This window comes from Canis aureus, chromosome 4, assembly GCF_053574225.1.
Source record: "Canis aureus isolate CA01 chromosome 4, VMU_Caureus_v.1.0, whole genome shotgun sequence".
Taxonomy (NCBI): domain Eukaryota; kingdom Metazoa; phylum Chordata; class Mammalia; order Carnivora; family Canidae; genus Canis; species Canis aureus.
The window spans coordinates 40,669,201-40,682,172 of NC_135614.1; the positions used below are offsets into that span (position 1 = coordinate 40,669,201).

A 12,972-nucleotide genomic window follows, 5' to 3' on the forward strand; every position below is an offset into this window, starting at 1 on the left:
CCCCTGAGCTGAAGGCAGATGCTCAACCCCTGAGCCACCCATGTGCCCTGAGTACATGCCTCTTTGTAGACAAAGCCCAAGCAGCTATGTTCCTGCAGCACAGGTGGGGAAACTGAGGCTTGATGGAACTCAGGCACTTGTCAGGGTCACACACCCAGTCTGCCTGAACTTAGGGACCATGAGATGCTTTTACCTCTTTGCCACATTTCTGCCCATGCATTTGGCTGGAGTGACTCTGAGCTCAAGGCTAAGAAAACCCAGCCGTCTGAGAGCTGAGAGAGCTGGCTCTAAGGCCCAGGACAAGCGTTGGATCCTCTGCAGCACCCCGGAATTGAGCCTTGTGTTGCCACAGCTGCCCCCTGAATGCACGCCAGGCTCTCACCAAGAGGTAATGATCAGCAGTCAAGCGGCCACAGAGCTTGGCTGATCCCAACCTATCCCTACTTAATATAATTTTATTACTTTCAATACCTACAAAAAGGTGATTAAGAGCAGCTGTCTGTGAAGACTGGGCATGTGAGAATCAGGGTAAGAAAGGGGACTTTTCAATTATTACCATAGGAATTATTTTTAAAATCTGCTGAGTGAAAAATGGGAAAAACCATAAAAGTATACATAACCACAGAACATCCAGGCCTACTATGTCCACCAGCCATGTGATCTTAAACAAGTCCCGGCTTCTCTAAGCCCTGGTCAGGCACTGTTACAAGACTGAGGGCTTGCGGTAATTGGTAAATGAGTTCATGGATGTGAAACCCTTGATGTAGCTGTGAAAAGCTACCCAAGCAGCATCACGAGTCATCCTGACACAGAGAGAGGCAGGGAAGGTTTTCACCATTCTGATAAAGGGCAAAAGAAAACGGAGACGCAAAGGCTGTGAGCTTGTAAGACAGAGTCAGGGATGAGGCAACATGCCTAGCTGGCCTCTCTCAGGGCCTTTGCGGCCACCGTAGGCCTGGCTCAGCCTCCCTGGGGAAAGCTCACCTTCAGGTCCTGGACCCAGGGAGTGAGGTCATTCAATGCAATGCTTTCTGCCTGATGGCTCCACGGGGCCACAGAGGCAGAGAGTGTGACATCTTGCCAGACCGCTGGGGACCCTGCACCTGCAAGGAGCCAAGCTCCAGGTGGCATATGAACCCACGGCTGATCATGACTAAGAAATCAGGAGCTGCCTTCCTTTCAGCATGGAATTTCCCTGACTGGCCTCCCCTAAGAAGCAGCAGCATTTCACAGGATGACAAGAGCTTGGAGAAGCAAAAGCCAGTTGGGAGGTAGAAGATGGGCCAGGAGTCCCCAGTGAATTCTTAACTATGGAAAAAAAAAAAACAAAACCCTGCAACATTTTGAAACCCTTTATGGAACTTATAATGGAAAAGAAGCTGCTTTTTTTTTTTTTTTTTTCCTGCTGGAACAGAGACAGTGGGTATCTTTCCCTTTCTAGAGCTTAAACTGGGATGGTTCTTTTGAAAAAAAAAAAAAGTCAAAATCTGGAGTTCTACAGGTCAGATCTGTCCGGCACTCCAATGTCTTCTCTATCCCCCTTCCTCCCAACTCAACAAAACTAAGGTATCTTAATATTTGGTGCTTTTGATGTACTGAAGGATCCAGTGGTCCTGGACCAAGCTACACACCTAGCAGCAATAGGCAGGACTGTCTTTTTTGTTGCGCATGTGCCCTCCTGGCCACCACAGCCCACACCACTCCCTCCCTGTAAATCACAGCAGCCTACATCCCTGGCCCTGTAGCCATGTGTCCTCACACCTAGCTCCTATGCCAAAGCCCTCAAAGGGAGTCTAACCAAATCCACTGCCTGGCTCTGAAATGCATTTCTGTGATTTTGGCAAATAGTTTGCCTTCCTATTACTGGTTTCCATATTCTGTGCTGGCCTAATCAGTTTCCCTGAGCACATCCTGGCTGCAGGTCTGATGCTCTACTGTCTAAGGACCAGGTGATTTTAGGGAAGCTATTTATTTAAGGGCTCTGAGCCTTTAAGCCTCTATTTCCATGAGAATGATGTGAGGATTAAAATTTTATTTTTATTGTTGTTGTTGTTGTTATTACTGTTAATGTTTCCCGATTAGGTTGACAAGGTGGTTCTTTTGCTTAACATGGTACCACCCGAGGCCCAGAGATGGCTCGAAGGTCCAAAGTGGCCCCGCTTGCAATGACTGGCAATTAGCTCTGACCACCAGCTAGGAACTCTGTAGGGTTGTTGGGTGGGAATTCTGGTTCCCCCCTCCATGTGCCTCTCCCCAGGGCTGCCTATGCTTCCTCATAGCATGGCAGCGAGGGGTGTTCCAAAAGCCGAAGACAGAAGCTATAGCTCTCTAAAGGTCCAGAAGTTAACCAGTGTCACCTCCCTCTCATCCTAGTGACCATAACAGGTGCCAGCCCGAAGGATTGAAGGGGAAGGCAAAGACACTATCTCTTGATGTGGACATTGAAGGCCTCCTCACAAAAAAAGCATGGGAGGCAGGGAATATTTTTGAATGTCTAACAGATGGATTTCCACAGAGCCTAATACACTGAAGCCCTTTAACAATGTCAGTTTCATTCATTCACTCATTTATTCATCCTAAACACGTTCAGGAAGCACTTATTGTGAGCCAGGCCTTACACTAGGCACAGGAAAGGTGAAGTTGGTTCCACCTACCAAGGAATTCATAGTTCTGGACAGCAATTAAATAAAGCACTAATGACATCACAACACAGTAACCGCTTTGCTAGAAGAATGCCCTGGGATTGGCAAGTAGACCCACAGTGCACCAGTGGGAATTGGCCTAGGAGACTGGCTGGTTCTCCTGGGAAAGAAAGGCTGTTTGCCATGGGGCTGTTGAGTTGGCAGCAGGATGTCTGGAGCTGCCGGATGCAGGCTTGCCATCGCATAGAATCTGCCAGTGGACCTCCTGCCACATATGGAAAGGACTTGTGACAGGTGTGTCAACCAAATTTCCTTTTTTGCTAAAGTAATTTGGGTTCAGGTTTTACCTCACCTCCTATCAAAGGGAATCCCTACAAACACTGTCCTTGAGGTGCTCATGATCTAGTAGAAGGGACCCACACGCAGCAAACTATGTTTCAGTGGTATAAGGGATAAAACAGAGATGAGCACAGGTTATTAAGTAGGGAGGGACTGGGGTCATTTTCTTGGAGCCTGGAAAAGAGGTTCTGGAATGTTTTCTGGAGCAGGCCCCCACCCACATACCAACAACAGGGCTGGTCAAATTAGCAGATGCTCTGTATGGACCAGTGTGGAAGAAATGACAGGGTCTTAAGACAAAACTAAGAGAGATTGGTTATTCCGTTTAAAATCTGCCCCCTTCCTAACTTCCAAAACTCAGGGGTTTGTCAAATTGGCTACCTTGGCATCTGTGTGACAGAAACAGAATCTCCTTAGCGAAATCAGTCTTTTAATAGACCTCCAGAGGTTAATGGGCCTGACAGATTTTTGACATTTATTGGATTTTACGAGCTAGTGGATCTGACTCAGAAAGCTGATCAGATGTTCCAAAACGATGTCCCCTTTGGGGTGATGTCTTCACACAGGGCCATAATGAGGTGACCTTGGATGCCTGAGTCCAGGAAGAACAGAGAATGTCAGAATCGCAGGAATTCTCAACTGATCAAGACCTACACGGTGCCCCCAGGGTCCCTCTGGCCCCAGGATGCTTTGCCCACTGATTCTGTAATTGCACATTCCTTCTAGCTCACCCTGCCTGGAAAGCTACAAGCACCAGTCTCCTTTCACCAACTCCTTGCCTTATTGTACAAACATTTGTGGAAAAGCTTTGTTATAATGGCATTTAATAAATGAACATTCCGGGCCACTGCTCTGGACCAGGCACAGTTCTGGCAGAGGGGCCCCAGAGAAGATTGTGACATGTTCCTCCCCTTCTAAGAGCCTATTGTGACATGTTCCTCCCCTTCTAGCAGTCCTATGGTAAAGACTTCCAGAGACCCAAATCCTGTTTGTGCCTCGTGATGGGGCTGGCAGGGGGACTACAGAGAGAGAGAGACAGAGACAGAGAGAGAGAGAGAGAGAGAGAGAGCAGGTGGTAGGGAGGAAGGCAAGCTTACTCTGGAGGATTAGGGAAACCTCCCAAGTACAGGACCTTGTGGCTGGGTTCTGAAAGCCAAGTAGGAGCTCACCAGGCTGGGAAGAAGAAAAAGGACATTCAGGTGGGGAAATGAGGTATATAACAAATACAAAAGTGCAGAGACACACAGATGCTGTCACTGGAATGAATATGCAGAATACAGCAAGCATACATCACTTTTCTCAGCTTGGCAAAAAGAAAATCTTAAGGGCTGGGAAGAACAGGAAAAAGACACTCTCATGCATTACTGGAAGGGATGAGAAGCTATGAAGCTTTCTGGAAATATTGGCAATGTCTGTTCAAATTTAAAATACACATGATCTCTGACCCAGAAATTCCATTTTGGGGACTTACTTAGGTTTCTATATATTAAAATTAAGTGTAAATTAATTAGATAAAATCCTCTGCAATTTCCCAGCTGTGGTGAACATGAGTTGTTTTTCCCGCCTAGAATCCCCTTTTTTGGAAGAAGTGTCCTGATTGCCTTTGGGGAATAGCTCTTCCTACTTGGGTCCATGTGGGTTTATGGTCATCTTGGAGCAGGCTTCTTTATTCTGTGGCTCATCTTAGTTATAGAAATGCCAGGCAAGCAGACACCCATTGTCTTGGGGGAATGGGGAAGAAGGATTCATTTGGGGGCCAATGGCTGTCCCTCTCTAAATCCCATGGTACAGAGGTACAGGGCAGAGATGGGAAAATTTGCCTAGAATCCACTGGTAAATGGTTATTTGTTTGGGTTGCTCATTTTGGGGAGAATTCTCCACTTCATGAGTCTACCTGGTGGGCAGAGCCCACCTCCCACTATAGAAGTCAAAATTCACTTTCCAGCCTCCTTTGTAGTTAGAGAGACAGCATGTAAGCTTCTCCTACCACCATACCCTTTCAGGATGGGAACGGGGCCACTATTGGGAAGCAGGGATTGTGTGGAATCCATTCCAGCAAGGATGGTGGCCATGAGCTGAATCAGGTTTCCAGATGTAGCATCAGCTCCCATTTCCAGGGTCCAGCCTCACTAGTGTGGGTGGTGCTGGAGGCAGTGTCTATGCCCAGCAGAACAGTTGTATAGTTTGGGAAATTGTTCTAGCTGACTGATATCTAAGCCTGAGTGTCTGGCCCGCCAAACAACTCTCAAAGCTACCCAACAAACAACCTTTAAGAAATATATTTCTGCCGGGTGCCTGGATGGCTCAGTTGGTCAAGTGTCTGCCTTTGGCTCAGGTCATGATCCCGGGGTCCTGAGGTAGGGACCCTGCTCAGCAGGGAGCTTGCTTCTCCCTCTCGCTCTGCCTGCTGCTTTCCCCTGCTTGTGCACATGTTCTCTCTCTGTCAAATAAATAAATAAAATCTTAAAAAAAATAAGAAGGAAATATTCTTCTGCTTCAACTGGCCAAGTTTGGTTCCTATTTCCGAGTGTGGACAGATGCAGAGCTGGCCATGAGCAAGAGAATGCAAGAACTGATGAGGTTCTCCAGAGCTCACTTCACCTATCTAGGGCTGTGGCCTGACCTCCAGAGACTGATGAAAAATGGGAGTTCTGAGGGAGGAATGGGGCCAGGAGAGAGATTCTGAACACTCTGCTAAACTGGGCGACTGAGGCTTTGATGGGGGTGGTGAAAAGACAAGTGACCTCTTTTGTGTACCAGGCTGGGGTAAAAGTTATACCCATTCCCCTTCAGTACTTTCATAACTACATCTGCAGAGGTGAAATTCAGGCACTCGTGGTTAGCTAAAGGGCTGGTGTGAGAAGGATGTGAAAATGTGGGATAATGGAACCCTTCCCACTGGGAAAAGGATAAACGGATCATCTACTCTACTCACTGGTTCTGGGGCTAAGTGAACTGGATATATAGGCTAAACTGAACACTACGGGCTCCTCAGGAAGGACAGGGCAGAGAGCGGTCCCAGGGTTCAGAGTCCCCAGTTCCCCCTGGCTGAAGCCCCTTCTGTGCCAGCACATGCCACAAAGTCAGGCTTCCAGAAAGTCTCAGGCTTTAAAAACTCAGGGCCTGGTGAATTCCAGACATTCTGAGTGGCTGCATGGACCACATGCCCCGTGTTTCAGCTAGGAAAGCCCTCTGGAGGCCCTTCTGGAATTCGACTTATTTGTCTGTAGGTTGTTTTGAGATTTCCAGTGGAGAATAGGGGTCTTAATTCAGAGAGGCAGAGCGTATACATTGAAAATGCCAATAGGCCAAAGCTCATTATTGATATGCCAAGAGAAAGGCAGCTAGCCCACACAGAACTCCTCAGCTCGAAATTTATAACGGCGGCCAACTTCTGAACTTCTACGAGGCTGAGGTTCCGGGCCTTGCCTGGAGGAGTTCAGTTGTGTTCTGGGCTAATGTTCTAACCTCAGCTGTTCTGATGTTTGCACAAGTCTGTGAATAAACTAAAAACCATTAACTGGTATGCTTTCAAAAGGCAGATTGTGTGGCATGTGAATTATAGCTCCGTAAAGTTTACCATGTTGCACAAAAGGAGCATGCGGAGGCAGACCAGCTTTGAATCTCAGCCCTACTATGCCCTAGCTGGTGGCCGTGAAGCTGATTACTAAACCTGGCTGAGCTCGGTTCCTGAATCTCTACAGTGATTAAATGTGATCAAATCGCACTCATGTCATGGAATCAATATAAAGGGGACGTGAGACCTATCTGTGACATTGCCCAACCCATGGTCACATACTCCATACTCAGTAACTGTGTGTGCCTTATCAAGTCCCTGCTATGTACCAGACACTGGGGACACAGAGACAAACGAGACTTTGCTCCTGCCTTCAAGGAAAAGGCACTTTTGGAAGTGGGAGACAGGCAGGGACACTGTATCAGTGCTGTGATTCAGGGGCCAGATTAGGCAGGTGAGGAGAACCAGAGGGCTCAGGGAGGACAAATACTAATCCCTATTCATCTTCCCTGGCCTCCAATCCCCATAAACCAGTACCATCCGACTGCCTCATCACCCTTCCTTGCTCTCTCCCTAGCACCATCTGAACATCACCAAATGAACATCTTGTTCATTTACTTGCATGCTTCCTGCATGCCTGTGTCTCTCTACATACATGTATCTCTCCAGGCAGCAGGGCCCTTGCCTGCCTCACTCCTCAGTGGCCAGAACAGTGTCCTGTACTTAGCAGACACTCAATAAATATTTGTAGAACAAAAGAAAGCATCAAGATGAGGCCTGGAGGGTAAGTAGGAATTTGCCAAGTGAGAAAGCCAGAATGGGTGTTCCAGGTGGAGAAAACAGCAGCCTGAGCCACCGCAACTATAGACTTCATGGCAGAAGGAGAGGAGATGAGAGAGAAGTGGCAGGAGAGGAAGATGGAGACACAGGTGAGGCAGCCCCAAGACAAGACTTGGCCCTTGCTCTGCAGTGTGTGTAGGGAGGTCTCTAACCACCTCCCAGATGCCCCTCTCCGCTGGCGTCAGTCTATGAAAACCCTGCACAGATCCCTGTAGTCCTGCTGAGTGTAGCCTTTGTGTTTCTATAGTAACTGTTACTATGGCACCAGAGGCCTGGATCCAACTTCCGGCACCAGTGAGGCCCTGAGCTTCTGTCCCCCTTCCTCAGCAGCCTCCATCCCACTACACAGAAAGGAGACGTGGCTGGGTACCACACTGGGGACGTGCAAGGAGGCCTGTGGCCAGATGCAGAGCACAGGGTGACAGGATTAAACACCAGGTATGTCACAACAGGCATGCCTGCCAAGGGCAGACACAGATGGAACATTTACTCGCAATTTCAGTTTCATTGCTTTGCTCAGACAGGGGATGGGGAGTTGGATTTCAACACACAGCAAGTGCTAGAGCAGCCGGGCCTCTGTGTGGGTTGGCGGGGTGCCGCCTGGGAAACCCCAGCTCCGTGGGGCTCCCAGACCCGTGGTCTCTGCGAGCCTCTCTCTCCCATCTGCAAAATGGGAAAGCTAAACAGTGATCCTATCGGCTCACTGCAGGTATCAGAGAAACAAGCACAGTGCCCTGCACCTGGTAGGTACTTGACAGATAACTGAAGAGTGAGTCTGCATGTAATATAAAAAATGAAGGTCACCTCTGTCAGTCAACAAAACTATGACTCCCAGTTCCCTTTTTCTCTCCCCTTCCTGATCCATATTCTGTTCAGACCCAATTCTGTCGCATGAGCTTCAGATCATCTGTTCTCTGCCATCCCCCAGGCTCTCAGAGGGGTAATCACAGGTTTCTGAGTCACAGATCTGTGTTCTAATCCAGATGCTCACTGGCTGGCTGGCCTTGTGACCCTGGGCAAGTTGAGTCACTTCTCAACTGACTGTTCTCATTGAGGTTCCTTTAGTTGCAACACTCAGAAATCCAACCAGGCTGGCTTAAGGCCAAAGGATGGCTGAGGTTAGGGTTGCAGGTTTAGTCAATAAAAATAAAGGATGCCTGGTTAAATGTAAGTTTTAGATAAACAACCACTAATTTTCTGTACAGGTAGTTCTCAAATACTGCATGGGACATACTTAGCTAAAAATAAAAAATAAAAAAAAAATAAAAAAACCAAAATATTCAGTGCATCAGAAACTCAAATGTGTCCTCTCTGGCAGCCCTAGGTGGGGTGGGTATTTACTAACTCATGAAACAAGCTGGATCTGGGAGCTCAAGTAACACCATAAGGATTCTCTCTGTGTCCTCCTGCTCCATCTCTGGGCTTGCTTTCTGCGGCCTCAAGGAGGATTGGTTATGCTCCCCTTTCTTCCTTCCTCTCTCCTTCCCTCCCATCCTATGCTCATGCTGACCCCGTACTTCTCATCTACCACACTGTAGTTAGCTCTTCCCTGACCTAGACTGTGCCACCCATCAGGGCTCAGCAGCTTCATATCTGCTCCCCATGTCTCACGGCCCCCCTCAGCCTCTCGGGGCCCCACCGACAGGCTGGGCCCTCGGTCCTGGGGGTCTTCACACATGCCTTTCCCCTCCCAGGAGCACCCTACCTTGACTTTACTCTCTTTTATGTGCTGCTTCTGTTTACCCACTCTGATCACAGTGGACACAGCTCTTCCTAGGTCACCTCTGACCTGGGCATCCAAAGCTGGCTCTCCTCATTTAAGCCATTTTGGCTCTGGGCTTCAGTTTCCCAATCAGTTGGGTGAGGGGACTGGCCCAGCCAGTGGCCACAAACTCCAATGAGAGTTTGAGCCAGGATTTAAATAAAGGCTATTGCCCTGTTTGAAGGCAGCAAGAGCAACTGAGCTCTACCTTGTCAGGCAGAAAAGCAGACCCAGTATTGACAATGCTTCTTTGAAGAAGAAATTGTGATATGAATGGAAAACTCTCAATTTGAATAGTGGGCCCTCTTTGTGACCTCCCAACTAGACTGCCCAGGCCTGCAATCGAGGAACCACCCAGATTCTGGGCACCACATCCATGAGATACCCGAGGTTATTTAAAATGCATTTTCTGGCCACATCCAGAATCTCTGGAGCCAGCACCCAGGAATCTGCATCTCTTAGCAAAATCCTTAGGTGCTTATTATGCTTACTAAAATTTGGGAACTACAAATCCTGGGTTTTTCATTTTAATGGGAAATTAAATTTCATTAATTTCATCTACATCCATTACAATAGAGGCAGGGCGGGAGCACCTTCCCGTTCACATTTTCTCTCCAGACATGTCAACCCCTTACCCAAGGCAACCCTGGAACAGAGCAGGTGGCGGTGCCAGAGCTTTACAGAGCAGGAGCTCCTGCCACCTGCCCATCACTGTGCCAGCTCCACTGGAGGCAGGGATCACAATGAGAAACCTGAGGCTCTCAGAGGGGTGGTCACTTGCCCGAGGTCACAAAGCCATCAGTGAAGGACCTAGGGGTTCAAATCGCAGTCTGTACATCAAAGCACCCTGGAGAGCCTTCCACCAGGCCAAACTCTCTCCCCTGCCAGGTGGAAATGGACATAAGGTCATCTTCTTGTTGAAAGGAGACTGTTGGTTCAGAGTCCCTCTTTCTTCCTGATCAGCGGCTAACTCAACAAGCATAAAGGGCTGATCACCTTATGATGGGGAGAAGGATACGACAGGGTCACAAGGAGGGGAGGAGGAGAGTGTGTGGCTTTGATGCAAGTGGATGGCGCCTGGGGACAAAACAAGAGCCACCACAGATATCAGCTGTGATGGACTCCTCACAGAAATGGGGATGGTGGCTGCCCGCTTCTCCACTTCACCGCCCAGCCCTCACGCCCTCCTTGCGTCAGGTTGAGCTTGAGCTAAGTATGATCAGAGCAAAGTCCTAAATCACAGGCCCATGCAACTGGCAGCTGAGGGGCCCTTGGCTGCAGTTTCCTTCTCTGGGTACACGGGTCTGGATCAGCGTATGTGCTTCTCATTTGGCCCCTGCTTCGGGGACGTGCAGGCTCACGGTGAGCATTTGAGTCCCCGCCACGTGCTTGCTCTGTGCTGTGCTAGGCACACACACCTGCAATTTGGTCTGTACTGCTCTAACGGAACAGAAACGTCTTATTGTCCCCTGAAGTGCTCTGGGAACAGGGCAGAGAGAGAGGTGACTATCTGGGGGGGATAGTGGAAGTGGAAGGAAGGAAGTGGCCCTGAAATGAGGCTGAAGGGGTGTCAGATCAGAGCCATACAGAGAGAAGGCAAGGGCATTCTCTGTGTGCAGAGGAATGCAGGTGGGTTCCAATCCAGCCCTGCCGATTCTGCCTCCCGAACATTTCCTGCCTGTTTCCTAAAATCCAGTGCACCTCGAACTAGTCATTCATATAGCCCCTTCTATAAATAAAATAAATTAAAAAATATTTATTTCACATTTTTCTTTAAGTCAGCATAACTCATTTTTACAAAACTTACATTAGGAACAATCTTTCACAACAGTAATTAAAAAATAGATTTCACTTGTAAATAGATGGTTGCTAGAAAAATAACACTGAAAGCAAGATAATACTACTGAAATCCAGCCAAGGTTCTGCTGCCAGGGAAGGTGCAGAGTCTGCAGCCTGCGCTTTTGTCATTAAAAACAGAAAACAGGCAAGTGTGAGAGATGCATTGGGGACACCCCAGCACCAGCCTGAGACTTTCCCCTGGAGATAATCAGGATTGAGACAGGACAGACACAAGAAAGATACTTGCTTTAATGCTTTATATGCTTCCCGTTAAAGAAACCCTAGATACCGGGGTCCCCACGCTTTGAGAAACTCTGTCTGGGCCAAATCCTGAGCCAGCCCCAAGCCACAGTTGTGCCTCCATGGTTTCCTGCACATTGCTAAGTTTGCAACTGTGCTCTTGGGAGATGGTGGACTCCAGGGCGGTACGTAGGGGCTATCCCAGTGGGAGAGCACCCTGCATGACAGTAACCACCACAACCCCCACAAGAGCAATGATCACCTTCATAGCAAACATTTACATAGTTCTTATTGTATACAAGGTCCTTTTCTAAGAATTTAAATATTAAATGACTTCATCCTCCCAAAGACATCAAGGATGATGGGACCATTATTATTCCCATTTTAAGGATGAGAAAACTGAGACACAGAAAGCTTAAACACCTGCCCAAGAGCAGATTTATCCTCTTTATATATTAGATTCCCATACACAATCTCATTAGTTTCATCGGGTCATTCAGCAGACATGCACTGAGTATCTTTTATGTTTCTTTCCTTTTCACTTGAAGCAGTACTTTATTTGTATTGAAGCACTATGTTTCCGGCTCTGCCCACCCTTTGACTTATATCCTTTGCTCCCAGCATCCTCAAATGGCTTTCTGTTGCCTCTGAGGGCTGTGCCACGATGCACAGCCCAGAACACCCATGAGGACCCAGGCACCTGTTCTTCTGGCTTCCAGGCTGGTGGTCGCTCTCACTGAGCCCTTCTCTGGGAACCACATAGCCTGAAGGGAACCATGTGGCCTTAAGGTCCATTCCCTTCACTCTGGTTGGGGCGAGGCACAGCTGGCAACTAGGGACAGACCATGGTGGGGGAATGAAATGAAGATCTCTTGCATCGCTTCAGGACCACTGTTGGGGTTGCCCCCACTCTGAGTTCTGCACAGGATGGCTGAGGCCTCTGTTGTGGCTGCACCACAGACCATCTTCCCCTGCCAGGCCTGCTTCTCACGCTCTCTCACAGGTGAGGTTCCTGAGCCTTATCCCCAAAATGCCACCCTTCTGAGTCTATCGCCTGAGAAACTCCACCTAAGATACTGTACAGAGGCATCTGCCCCCATCCAAAGCTGCAAACAGCCCGTCTTCCCAGCAGTCCCTCCTCAACTGAGACCCAAGCAAAAGGAACCCCAGTGCACAAGATCTTTCTGAAGGCTCTTGGTGGCACTAAGTCCCCAGGGTCACCTCCACCTCCACAAGCCTGAAAGCCTTGGAGGTGGTTGAGTTTCATTACTTATGTTTTCGTACATTAGATAATTATCTTTGTTCCCAGGCTCCATTACAGTTTTCTCAAGTGTATCGTGGCCTCGGCTCTAATGACAGGCAGCCATATAAGGCTGGCCTAGGAAGATGCTCTTTCAGGCCCACAGGGATCATCTGAGGCAGGAGAGAGGAAGGTGAAGGGGGTATTGGATTATGGGGTATCAGGGAAGGGTCGCTGCTCCCTTACCTGTGTCTGCCTTTGAGCAAGGGGAGAGCAATCAGCATTTCCCCTCCTTATGGAGGCACCTTTCAGAGCCAGGCAGAGGAGGGTCTGAGTGGTTAAATGACCCCTTTGTTCTATTCTTAAATGGCCTGTCTTTAAAAATAGCCTATATATCTGCCCTAGGTTTGATCCCTAACATTTCTTAAATTTAATTCCAAATTACTGTCTCAGCAATTCCGTAGGCTCCCTACTGTAGCCTAAACCCAGCAATAAAGGCAGAAAAGACATGGAATTAGAACCTGTCTTCTACAGAAGTGCTTTTAGAATGTGT

General features: G+C 48.4%; 2 long non-coding RNA genes across 2 annotated transcripts; one reads left to right on the forward strand and one right to left on the reverse strand.

Annotated features, from left to right (window-relative positions):
• The first annotated feature begins 2,684 nt into the window (after nucleotides 1-2,684).
• On the forward strand, nucleotides 2,685-3,872 carry LOC144312601 (uncharacterized). The gene is made up of 2 exons (XR_013378106.1): nucleotides 2,685-2,936; nucleotides 3,548-3,872. It is a non-coding gene; the product is annotated as an uncharacterized LOC144312601 (long non-coding RNA).
• Nucleotides 3,400-10,052, reverse strand: LOC144312603 (uncharacterized). The gene is made up of 3 exons (XR_013378108.1): nucleotides 9,736-10,052; nucleotides 4,079-4,154; nucleotides 3,400-3,573 (listed from the first exon to the last, which is right to left on the reverse strand). It is a non-coding gene; the product is annotated as an uncharacterized LOC144312603 (long non-coding RNA).
• Between the last annotated feature and the right edge of the window lie 2,920 nt (nucleotides 10,053-12,972).